The sequence below is a fragment of the Cnephaeus nilssonii genome (genome assembly GCF_951640355.1).
Source record: "Cnephaeus nilssonii genome assembly, chromosome: 4".
NCBI lineage: Eukaryota > Metazoa > Chordata > Mammalia > Chiroptera > Vespertilionidae > Cnephaeus > Cnephaeus nilssonii.
Window position 1 is genome coordinate 102020176 of NC_137075.1, and position 13744 is coordinate 102033919.

Sequence of the window (13744 nt, forward strand, 5' to 3'; positions counted from 1 at the left end):
CTTCTTCTCAAATGTCTGAATATCAGTGATTCTAACCCTGAGGCTGGCCACCTCAGGGCCTCAGGACCTCCTCGGAGGGCTCAGACCACAACTCCTCCCAGTGACTATTACGGGATTTCAGAAAAGAGCCCATCTTCCTTTTTGAGCCTAGGTCTCCTGCATGTACTCCTGTCCACTGAAGGCCCAAGCTGAGAACATGGGCTGACTCGGGCCTTCCCTCCCATCCATGCCCTACCTGGTCAGTCCTCACACCCACACCCACACCCACTCCAACTGAGCTAATCCTCCCACCACCATCTCCGACCCCTGAAGGGGGGTACACCTGCCTGACCACATCCGTTTTCTACGTTGTAGCCAACGGGACCATTAGCACAAACACTTCCCGGGCCATTTTCCCACTCAGAACCCTTCAGGTGCCTCCAGGATAAAAGCCCAAGTCCTTACAAAGGCCTCCTCCCTGCTCCCCTGTGGGCCCCACACGAACCCTTTTCCTGGTTCTCATACATCCCTAGGGGCTTCCCCGCCCTCCCCTATCTCTGATCTGCAGAAAAGGAAACAAGGTCAGAGCTGTGCCCAGACCTGCTTTCTAGAAGGGGAAACTGAGGCTTGGAAGGCTCAGGTCACATTGCTGTCCAGTGGCTTAGCCAGAAATCCAGGTGAGCTGATACCTAAGCCCCGAACCACATGACCTTCCTCAGTAAACATGTTTTAAGTAGATGAGCATTTAAGAAATCAGTAAACATGTTTTAAGTAGATGAGCATTTAAGAATTCTTAAACTCACAAAATATCCTATTCTTAGTACTAAAACAAGGCTTGTTCACATCCTATATAATAAAAGCCCAGCGACTGAACTGTGGAATGACCAGAATGATGACCAGTCGCTATGATGCTCACTGACCACCAGGGGGCAGATGCTCAATGTAGGAGCTGTCCCCTGGTTGTCAGTGCACTCCCACAGTGTTAGCACTGCTAGGCTGATCAGGATGAATGGAGCTTCCACAGCAGGCAGATCCCTGCAGGCCATCCACCCCACCAGTACACGAATCCTGTGTACCGGGCCTCTAGTCTCTCTATATAAAAGCCTAATATGCTAACTGTCCCTCCAACCGTTAGACCTAATGCTCTGACTGGTAGGTTAGCTTGCTGCTGGGGTCCAGATGACTGGGACTGGGCCAGATGGGCCAGACATGCCCTGGAGCCCTCCCAAGGTCCCTTCCCGGCCCTGATGGTGCATCACTGGGGTCCCTTGGTCCGGCCTGTGCCCTCTCGCAATCTGGCACCCATTGGGGGATGACGGAGAGCCGAATCTGTGCACTGGGCCTCTAGTTTGAAAGATTAAAAAAATCAAATCACAGAAGCAGAAGATAACAGATTACTAGGAAATGAAACATAGCATTTCCCCACTTATTTCTATGTGCTGGTCAGCTTCTGAGGATTGAGGCACTTAGGAGGCAGGTTGAGTGACCCACGGTACCTGGTCTTGTCCTGGAACTTGCTGCCTGCCCTGCTGGCTTTGGCCTGGGTCTCTGTGATCACTTCTGAAGACATTTCTCAGCAGTAATAGGATCAGTTCCATATCTTTGTGCAATTCCCAGTAAGTTTTTCCAAAATGTCGAATATGAGGAGAGACTGTACCACGTGGAAGTCATACAAATGGGCAATGATGGTGAACAGGCTGCCACCCTCTTTGCCCTCACTTCCCTTTTTATAGACATCATCAAACTTTCTCACTGCGGTCTCCAGAAAGGGAGCTCTGGCCTGCACGAATGAAACAGACCAAACGTCATCGCCAATACCTGACAATCGTGACAGCAAATTCCTCTCAGGGATCCTTCTTTTCAACAAGCTGAAGTGTTTATGCTGAAAGTGTCAGTACTTTTAAAATCAACGCATCCATATACACATGGTAGGATACACATGCCCACAGGGCATCCACTTTTTTTTTAGTCTCTTTTTCAAAAATATATTTTATTGATTTTTTTACAGAGAGGAAGGGAGAGAGATAGAGAGTTAGAAACATCGATGAGAGAGAAACATCGACCAGCTGCCTCCTGCACACCCCCTACTGGGTATGTGCCTGCAACCAACGTACATGCCCTTGATCAGAATCAAACCTGGGACCCTTGAGTCTGCAGGCCGACACTCTATCCACTGAGCCAAACCCGTTAGGGCAGGGTCATCAACTTTAAAAACAATCTGGCGGATTGTTCTGTGCTGCATCCAACAGTATGCGTGTACAGTATGGATACATGGCCACACGGACTGCTGGATGCAGCACAGAACAATCCGCCAGAGCACTGGAGCCTCCCCTGTAAGCACACCCTCTCGTCTTCTAGGTCAAGGTGGACTGCCTCAGCCAGCAGCCATCTGGCTCACTGGAAAAAGACCACCGCCTAGCTCTGTCTGCAAGGCTGCCCATCTAACAGCACTCCTTCTGAAGGCGCGCTGAGCCTGGAGGAGGCATGGAGCGGTGTCGAAGGTCCAGTTGGGAAGTGACACCTGCACAAACGCGGACCTGCGGGACCTAGGAAGGAAGACCCCGAGACAGAACTGGCAGCTGTGACCAGCCACTCGGCCACTAGACGTAAAAGGTTAAACTCCGAGGATCAGAAGCTGGAAGAGGAAACCTGGAGGGGAAGAGCCGGTTAAGGGGGGCTGCTTCAATTGTGGCTGCAGGTGAGCTCAGACAGACAGGTGAGAGTGTGATACACACGTGACATTGCTGAAGGGCAAACACTAAATGCTAGAAGACTCCAGAGAAAGGCACAGATGGGCAGGAGGGAGTGACCTCACAGAGGCCAGCGCCCATAGACGGGGGATTCTCTGTGGGTAACAAATGATAATGTAATCTGTAAACTCCCTACTGGAGCCCCTTCACGAAAATCAACCTGAAGAGCACACCATGACGACAACATTATGCTCAAATATATCTTAAAAAAGAGAAATTAGCCCAGTCGGCATCACTCAGTGGTTGAGAGTAGACCTATGAACTAGGGACTCGAGGTTTGATTCCTGGTCAGGGCACAGGCCCAGGTTGCAGGCTCAATCCCCAATGTGAGGCCAGCCGGAGGCTGACCATCAGATTCTCTCTCATCATTGATGTTTTTCTCTCTCCCTCTCCCTTCTTCTCTGAAATCAATAGAAATATATTTTTTAAAAGGGAAATTAGAATTCTGCAGACATAAAAATAATTTATGTATAAAATACTCAGGTTGAACGTTTTCAACACACGGACAATCATTTTCATGAAGCATGATTGAAATTCCTTAACTTCATCAAATATCTGAAATTCTGAATGTATTTGATGTCCTCAATACAAACTATAACTTAGGAGAGCATTTAAAACGAGCAATACCATTCCTGTTGCTGAAGTTGCTAAGCACGAACATGAGTTCCGATGGCACTTGCACACAACTCTGCAGAGACCTCATGTTTGATTGATAAATGACTCAAGAGCAGCTCAGTGACGGACCCTGGGCTCGTGACACAGTCTGGGTCCCACGAGGACGCTCCTGTCACCACAGAACTGGAGCTTAATGGCCGCCGCCCCCGGAGAGCTCAAGGCTCTGCACAGGTTTCAGGGGCCGCCATGCGCCCAGGCACCAGGATGAGGCCCCGCATCGAGTCCTTCCTGGTGTCCTCAGGCCAGGAGGGCAGGTTGGCGTGGGAAGTGGCCCCGTGACCTCCTGTGCTCAGTCCAGTGGACGCCGGACCTGCAGCAGGTGGCCAGGGCCGATGGCTTTCACTAAACTCGGTGACATTCCGTCTGAGCCCAGAGCCTCTGGCTGAGGAGGGTCCCGGTCCGTCACAGGAGGACTTGGGCCCGGGCAGCCCTGGAGCAGCGCCCTGAGCGGGGCCACACAGGGCGGAGGCGGCGCCGGCTCCATCTCCCTCTGCGGGGAGGGCGGCCTGGCCTGTGAGGAGGAGTCTTCCTCAGAAACAAACCCGACTCAGAAGGCGCCTCCCTCAGCGGCGGGTCCACGCAGAGCGGGGAGGCCCACCCCGGAGAACGGGGCCTGAGCGGGGCGGTCCTCAGCCCGCGCCCCGTGCCCGGGCCCCCACTCCCCATCTTTGCTGCAGAAGCGGACGGACTCCCCGCAGTGAGCACGTCTCCCCGCGGGGCTGCCCTCCGGGGTCGCCGCACCAGCTCCCCTCCCCCCGCAGGGTCAGCCGCCTCAGGGCCCCGCCCGCCGCCCCAGGGTCCCGTGCCGTCAGCAGCCACTCTGGCCAGGCACTCCTAAGCCCCTGGACCCTGCCATCTTCCTGAGGCACCTGGTTACTTCCTGCAGGGGCGGGACTTCCGGGCACAGAGTGGGCTCTGTGAGGGGCGGGGCGGGGCGGGGCCCCCTGCTGGCGGGCGGCGGCAGTGCAGGGAACCGCGCAGCTGCAGTGTGTCTCCTCCAGCCAAGCTGTACCAGGAGGAGGTGGTGAGTGCAGAGATGAGTTCTCCCTTCATCCTGGGAAGCCCTGCAGGTCCTGGCACAGAGGCCTCTTCCCGCCCTGCCACAGAAGGGGCCGTGCTTGTCGCAGGGCGTGAATCTTGTCACACACGAGTGCACTGACGGGGGAGAGAACATGCCCATAGGAAAATGTGTCCCTGTGCCTGGGCGTGTGTTTACCAGTATTTACAGGAAATTCCTACTCTGCTGTTCTGAGACTGGTGTTTCCACTCCACCTTGGGCCGCGTGATACCTCTTCTGAGGTGTGTTCTACAGTGTCCCCAAATCCATGAAGGTGGGAGATAGTGACCGTGGCCTTATTTGGGAACAGGGCCTTTGCAGATGTAATCATGTTCAGAGGAGGCCTTGGGTCTTGGAAGGGTGGGCCCTCACTGCAGTGACAGGTGTCCTTGTAAGAGGGAAATTAGACTCACTCGCAGAAAGAAGGTCAAGTGACTTGGACGCAGAGATGGGTGGGGAGGATGGGTCTCCAAGCCAGGGAACCAGGACAGCTGGCAGCACCAGAAGCTGGGAGAGATTTTCCCTTGCAGCCCCAGAAGGACCAACCTTGCGCTCACCCTGATTTCCGGGAGTGAGCGTTTCAAAGGCAGTGTGGAGAGCTCTGGTCCCTGCCCACCTGCCTGGTCACTGTCTCCTATGCTCCTGGAGAGAAGCCACAGGAGAGGAAGGACTCCCAGCTGCAGCCTCCAGGCTGGGTGTGAGGAGCAGGTGGAGGGGGTGCCTTGGGCACTGGGTTATTATCCCTGCCTCCCTGGGCACCTCCCATCCTGTGCCCTGACAGGTGGACCAGGGCTGGTGTCTGCCAGAGGGCTGAGGACCTGTGTGCAGGGCTGTGCAAGGGAGACTCAAGAGCAGGCGTGTCTCCCGTCTGTCCCACCTCCTCCATTGCTGCGTGCAGATACTCAGCACCCTCACTACCCCACCCAGGTCTCTACAGGGTCTCCCTTCTGTCTTACACCCTGGAGCCCATGCCTGTCTCTCATCCAATGATTTCTCTGGTTGCAGTTGGGAAGAGGGAGTCTGTCACCCTTTTTGTCAGCACATGTAACAAATGAAGTAAATCTGTTTATTCCCACGGAGTGCTTGGAAGGGGTCTGGCCCACAGTAGCTGCTCAGGGAATGAATGTCAGCGCCCTCCCCAGGCATTCAGGGCAGTTGTTGGACAGGAACTTCTGCTTCTCTGGACCTGGTGAAAGGGCTGGTTGCAAACATACAACATCCCATGAATGACACAGGGGCTGACGGGTGTGCAACAGGGCAAGTGGTAGGGCCAGGGTGCTGGTGTGCACGCATGTGTGCATGAGTGTGTGTGCATGAGTGTGTGCGTGTGCATGAGTGTGTGTGTGTGTGCATGAGTGTGTGTGTGCATGAGTGTGTGTGTGTGTGTATTTTGAAGATGTGCCAGTGCGTCACAGGTTATCATCTAGAAATAGCTTAGGGAAAATGCAAGAAGGTACTCTGTGGGCAAGGGCTCCTGGCCCACAAGTCTCATTGGCACAAACCACACTTTACATCTAATAAAGGTGCTGATGGCTCTGAGTCTCCAGGGGTCAGCAGGATGTGGGAACGTGAGCCGGAAAGCCATCCTGGTCACACTGCAGAAGGTTCAGGCGAACTTGTATCCTTGTCACACGCCTCAGAGCCCAGGAGGCCCAGGCTCTCTCTCTCCTTTGATCAGGTTGGAGACAGAGCCGCTGGCACAAGGGCTCCCTCTAGAAAGCCTGCTCGCCCTCTGGCTTCACACGATGGAGGCCAGTGGAAGGAGAAATGCTTTTCCTTTCTGTGGAGGCCTCTTGGAGAAAGGGGCGGGGGCACAAAGAGGGTTCGAGTTTAATGCGAATGAAGTTTTAGTTTTGTAACATGGAAAAAGTTCTGGAGATGGGTGGGAGGATGGTTGTATAGCAGCTCTTAATGCCACTGAACTGTGCTCTTAACCTGGCTACGTGGTCAGTTTCCTTGTGTGTGTTTTACCACCATTAAGATGGAAACCAAATGGCCTGCCCATTCTGTGCCATCCTGTCCTGTGACTTTGCTTCCTCCCGTCCTCTCCAGCGCTGCCACTGGTCACTCCTCACACCCACCTCTGCCCCCAAGCCAGCTGCCCCTCAAGATGAGGCACTGACCCCTGCAGGCAAGCTTCACAGCTAATCACCATGACCTTGGAGGGGCCAACACTGGACTCCCACTGGCAATGGGGCGTGCAGGACGCGCATCCACGGGGAGGACAGAACATCACAGGCCCTTACAGGAGGCCCCGGCTCCTCCTAAGGCGGTGAATGTGTTTCATCTTTTCTCTTCACGCCTTTACAGCAGGGCTTACCAGCCTCTCTTCGCTGCACAGCCCCCTGTAGCCCATCAAGGCCAGCCCTGGGGTGTCCATCCTGGGTTTCAAGAGCACCATTGCCTCTCTGAGGCCCTCCAGCACACGCTTTGCCCTTGGCCACTGTACATTGCTCACCAGCATATGCTTGCATCTCACTATGTGAAGGAGACAGTGCAGCCTGGTGGTTAAGAGCCAGGTCTTTCTGCCCAGACCTGCTGGGATTCAATTCCTGGCTCAGCCAACTGGTCTTGGGGAAGGTACATAAGCTGGTTGTTCTGCAGTTTTCTCATCTCTAAAACAGGGCTCATAAGACCTTCCTCAGTACTGTTATCAGGATGAAATGGAGCTAATCCATCCTGTCCAGGAAGCATTGGCATTGAGAAGACCAATTGGTAACTACTCTATCTGGCCGGTCCAGCAGTTTTATTCAGCCACTAGCTGAGATGGCCATGTATATGTAGATATGTCTGCATATCACATGTCTGTGTAGACATATACCCATGTCATATGTATGTGTAGATATAAGGATGCCTATTAACAGATGAGACGGGTCCCTACAATCTCCTTTTCCACCCGTACCTGTCGCTGCACTGGCCAGCTCCTGCCCACAGTAAGCACATGATGCTGCCACCAGAAGCTGTCAACAGCCATCCTGTGAGAAGCACCAACGTCGTGTTGGAAGGAGCCCGAGGAGGCAAAGCAAAGAGAATCCCCATCTCAGCCTCAGCGGGAGAACGCAGCTCTCCAAGCCATGTCTTTAAGCAGTCTGTGCTCGCGTCGGCAGCCCGTATACTAAAACTGGAACCAGTTATTTAAGCAATCTACCCTACAAGCTCACAGTCGTGCTGGTTCGCCCGCTGGTGTGGCTTAGTAGTTGTACATTGACCCATGAACCAGAAGGTCACAGTTCAATCCCTGCTCAAGGCACATGGGCACTATCCCCATTAGGGGGCGTGCAGGAGGCAGCTGACCAACTGTTCTCTCTCATCACTGATGTTTCTATCCCTCTGGCCCTCTGCCTTCCTCTCTGAAATCAATTAAAGATATATATGTAATCAAGCTGGTTTACATGTAAAAGGGATAATTGCTTGGATAACAAGACACCTCAAATACTCAAGTTGCACAAACATACAAAGATCGCTTGTTTTTCACTCTCCATGTACCTGCAAAGTCGCCATCCTGGTTAAACGCACATATCGACAGGTGAACAGATTCTATTTCTACCAAGGAGTTTCCAAGCTAAGCCGCCAGCCCGATGCCTTCTCGCCCCACCATGGAGGCTGCTCTTGGGCTGGGAGCTTGGTCTCCTGTGAGCTTCCCTGACACGTCATTGAAACGTCTCTTCAGACTCATCCTGTGCTAAGTCATCTCCTGCATTAGGCTGCGAGGCCACTGCAGAAAAGGATTACTCAGCTCACACTTAAAGGTGGAAGGGACTCGGCACTGTGGGGACACAGTAACTATACCAGCAGGTTTGAGGAAATCATTCGGAAATGACGCTGTAAGTCGGGGATAAGCAAAATTTACCTCAGTAATATAATATGCATAAAAGCAATAAGATTTTTCTAACTTTTATTTAAAAGACATTTTTATTGATTTCAGAGAGCAAGGGAGATGGAGAGAGAGAAAGAAACATCAACGATGAGAGAGAATCATTGATCGGCTGCCTCCTGCATGCCCCCTACAGAGGATGGAGCCCACTACCAGGGCATGTGCCCTCACTAGGAATTGAACCATGACCGCCTAGTTTGTAGGTCGATGCTCAACCACTGAGCAACACCACCAGGGCCCAGCAGCATATTTTGAAGGGAGGGGTATAGGTAGGACCATGGTGACTGTATTGGGTGAAATATCTCCAAATATCTTGAGTTCAGGGCAGCCATTACCCTAAGTAAACCAATGAGGCAAAAGTGAGAAGGAATTAAAATCGAGACTAGTTATAAAATAAAAATTGCTGAGGTCCCTGCTGCCACCCTAGTGAGGGCAGAGTGATAGCATGTTCTCGCCAGAAGGCGGGGGCCTGGCTTCCAAGACCCCTCGGGGCTGGCACTGAGCAGGCTGTCTGCCTAGGGGAGAGGGGACAAGTGCCAGGCAGGAGACACAGACAAGCCCTTGATTTTGGTCACAGCTTGTGTTCTCATCACCCTTGGACTCACACATATACACACACGCATGTGCTTCAGTGTGTGTGCACGCAAACACACACAAACACACTCACATACACACACACACTCTAGACTGCTGACCTGTTGCTGGGCCCGAGAGCAGCACAGCTCGTGCAGTTGCATCTGGTCCTCTTGGTTAGCTCACCCTGTGATGCTCACCCGCGTGGCTGCCTCAGGAAGGTCCCAGAGCTGGGCCCTGTGACAGGCGAGGCTTGTCTGACTTTGGATTTCTACAAACAGGTCACTCGGGAGGTTGCTTGGGGCTGGAAAGAGAACTCTAGAGTTGGGGAGTCAGTCAGCCCCTAGTGCAAGCATCACTGTGACTTCTAACTGGCTATGTGACCTTGGGCCAGTGAGCCGCTCATGAGGAGCTGAGCCCCAATCAAGAGTGCCTTAGGCTGTGACTGGCTGGAGGAGTTGCATGAGGCAGGCAGACCAGTTCACAAGCCCCGGCCAAGACCCAGGGACAGGGATGTCGGGGGTCGTGGGATGAGCACAGTCAGCTAAGGTGGCCGGACAGATTCCAGACCCATTCCCAGGTTCAGGGGAGCTACCACCTGTGGGAAGTGGAGAGAGGAGGAGTCCAGCCCGCACCACAGGCTTTTGGCTTCGGTGATTGACAGCTGGTGTGCTTAGATAAGTAGGGAGCCCAAAGGAGCCAGGGAGAGTGGAGGAAGCCTGCCGCCTGGGCAGAAGGTCTAAGGCAGCCGACCTCAGGTCTGAAGCTCAGGAGTGGGCAGTGCTAGGGGAGCAGGTGGTCAGCCCTGCAGAGGGGCCTGGAGGGCGCTGCCTCCACGGTGGAACCTGGGAGTGAGCACACAGGAGCGGTCAATGAGTGTTTGTGAAAGGAATGAGTGAGTGACAGAGCGACTGGCAAGTGTGAGCCCTGAAGGGCTGTCCCAGAAGGGAGAGAGTCAGGGGACAGAGGCTGAGAGCTCCGAGGGGTGACTGGCCAGTGTCAGATCCTGCAAACGCCAAAGGCGCAGGGGAGGAGGCCTAAGGTGCCGCTGCTCAGTTTGGTTCAAAGCACTGGGGAGGGCAGCTCGCTGAGTGGGCGGCTCCCACAGCGGCAGGACCTGGGGAAAGAATGGAAAGGAGGGAGAGGAGGCTCCTTACAGGAGAGGTTTGGTGAGGAAGGAAGGGCACATGCAGGCGGCCACTGCACAGAACACCACTAGGTCAGGCCAGGAGGGGATTGCTACATGCCTCCCTCCCTCCCTCCTTCTTCTGACACTTCCTGGTTGAGCAGCCTTGGGAAAATCCAATGGAGCTCTGTAAGCTGAGCTCCTGTTTGAGATAAATCCCCAATCAAAATGGGATTCAACTAATAGGAGCTTAAACGCTGTTGCCTGGTAAACAGGAAACCTCGCTTTCCATGCTCTGACCTGTGGCAAAGGGAGCTGGTGGATTCTGGGGGCTGGGCAGACTGGGGTGCTGATGCAGGGAGCCCAGAGAACCTACACCCCAAAAACGCCACCAGTGACGAGCGGTGAGGAAAACTAGGACTCAATTCTAAATCTCATTTTATTACAAACCCATCCTTGTGTTCCAGAATCAATGGCCATTTAACATACAACCCAAAGCACTTTGACAATTGACCATGTTAACACTTCTTTCTCAGTATTTTAGCTCAAACAAAGAAAATCTTTATAAAACCCCAATCTCCAGGTTTAGTCCATCCCACGATGAGCACCTTTAGTAGCAAGAGGAAACAACTGTGTCAGGAATCCGGCCGAACACACAGCAGCAGGTGAGACTCCCGACGGAAACAAATGACTCCCTATAGAACATAAACATGGAGTGTCCCCCAAAAAAGGTACACAGAGGTCAGACTCCTGACAAACATGAATGACGCCCTATGGCAGTGATGGCGAACCTATGACACGCGTGTCAGCACTGACACCCGTAGCCATTTCTGAGGACACGCGGCCGCTGAGGCGGCCACATGCCGAGGATGAAACATTTGCTGCTCCTGAGGATGAAACATTTGCGACTAGAGTTTTGGAGTTAGACTCTAACTCCAAGACTATATTCGCAAATGAGACTCTAGTCGCAAATGTTTCATCCTCTCCTATGAGACACTCTGTGCCAGAGATCTGTAGGGCAATACAACAGAAGTCTGGCACAGAGCGTCTACTTCTGGGACTTCTGGTTAAGCTGGGATCTTTGCCCTACTTCTATGAGCAGAGCAGGGAGCAGCGGAACGCAGCGGGTGACGCATCTCTGGGGGCCCTGCCATTACCAGTAACCAAATAACAGTTAACCACAGCAACCATTATCTACTGTTCTGGGGTGTCATGGATTTCTAATCCATCATTACTGAGATAAGTGAGGGGGAGGCTGGGAGAGGCGAGGGTTTGTGGTGTGCTATGGGTGCCGTTTCCCGCCATTAGAAATAGCGGCAGCTATTTTAATTCACATAAGGAACACTATCTTGCTCCATAGTGCAGACGCCATTTCACCACTATTACTGTTGTGCATCCTTATTAACCCCTATTTCTGCTTATTAACCCTGCCCTTTCCTAAAAGACAGTTCTATGCACCATTTTGTGGTTAGTTAGGCTAGTTAACCCCTAATTGCCTGCAGGCCTAACAAGCTATCTATAATTCTATCTTCTGTCACTGCCCCCCTGATGGAGAACCCAAAAAATAAAAAGCTAAGGTTAAGTAAAGGAAGTGGTAGTAGCAGTGGCTGACCCTTTCAAGAGACATGGACCAAGATGTATGGCTTTATAGAAAAAAATGGCAGATCATTTTGCGTTCTATGTACTGAAATGGTAGTGAGCAGAACGTGGAATATAAATAGACATTTCGAAAACTAATCATACTCAGCTCTTGGAAAAAAGTGAGGATGAAAGGAAGGAATACATTTCCAGGCAGCTACACCTTTATAAGAGCCAATCTAATTCCATCCTTAAATTTATGAAAGGCTCTACAAATTTAACATCTGCAAGTTTGAGCATTGCTCACTCTACAGGTCAGCATGGAAAAGTGCTCAGTGAGGGAGAATTTATTAAAGAAACTCTCCTAAGATGTGCACCAGTTCTATTTCACGATATGCAGAATAAAGATGCAATTATTAAGAGAATATCTGAGTTACCACTCAGTACAAATATCATAAAAGAGCGAATAATGAAACTGAACACAAACGTACAACCTCAATTAAAGAGAGACATAGGGAAGTGTAAATATTTTTCGATCTCTCTTGATGAAACTACTGATGTCACATCACATGCTCAGTTGGCCATTATTGGTCGATATTCTGATGGTCTCACAATGAGAGAAGAGTTGATAAAGTTAGTATCAGTGTCAACAAGTAAATCAGGAAGCGAAATATGTAAGGTTGTTATACAAACATTTCGTGACCTAAGCATTGATATCTCTAAAGTTGTGACAGTGACGACAGATGGGGCACCAAATATGGTGGGGGGAAAAGTCGGATTTGTCAAATTGTTTACAGAAGCTATTGGACATCCGCTTGTGCCTTTTCATTGTATTATCCATCAGGAGGCTTTATGTGCCAAGGTAGGATTCACCGACTTAAATGACTTAATGTCAGTTGTTACATAAATAGTTAATTTAATAGCTGCTCGCCCCCTTCACAAGTGAGAATTTTCAGCACTTTTGCTGGAGGTTGATTCCACCTACAGTGGACTGCTGATGTACAATAATGGAAGATGGCTGAGCCGAGGCAAAGTTCTTGAGTGCTTTGTGGAGTGCTTTGAAGAAATTAAGGTATTTCTTGACCATAAGGATCTGGGAAACTTTCCTCAGCTTAATGATGATAAGTGGGTCAACACCCTGATGCTTTTTACAGATCTCTCTGTTCATATTAATGAACTGAATTTAAAGTTACAAGGTTTTGGCAAAAGTATTGACGTTATGTTTGGATACATAAAAGCTTTTGAGAGTAAAGTTAAAATTTTCAAGTGAGATGTAGAAACTAAAACTTGTAAGTATTTTCCTCGAGTAACAAAGTATTTTGAGAAGGCCAGTGCAGCTGTACAAAATGAAATGGAACTCTTGCATATGAAGTACCAGCATGTTTTAGACTCGTTACTTGAGCAGTTTAGTGATAGATTTAGTCAATTTAGAACTCTAGAACAGACCATGAAAATAATTAAGTATCCTGATGTAGTAATCTACAGTAGTTTGGAATTAAATGGTTTCCAATGGATGAAAATTGATGATTTGGAGATGCAACTTGCAGAATTTCAAGACAGTATCTGGGCTCAGGTGTTTGTCGACTTGAGGTCAAAGCTTGAGAATCTGGAAAGGTGCCGCTTGGAGAATCAAGAGGAGTGCCACTACGAACAGGAAATTTGGAGTGCCTGGAACCGACTACCAGACACTTTTAGCACCCTGAAAAATATAGCAATGGCTTTACTCACAATTTTTCCCTCTACATACTTTTGTGAGGCCTTATTCTCAGCGTTAAATAATATCAAAACCAACAAAAGAAACAGATTGACAGATGAAGTTAGTAGCGCTTGCTTGGGCCTGAAGTGTACAAAATACCAACCTTTAATTGAAGATTTAGCCAATGAAATTCAGCAACAAAAAAGTCACTAATAGGCAGGTTAGTTAAAGAATTCCCCCTCCTCCTCACTTTTCTTAGTTCATGGCACCCCCACACAAGCTAAATAATATCAAGACCAACGAAAGAAACCGACTGACGGATGAACAAAGAAGTCACTAAGCAGGTAAGTTAAATATTTAGGTTTTGGTTTATTAAATACAATTATAACCCTGAAATGGAGTGAAAATTGAGTTATCAGCTGTGAAAGTGTGCTTA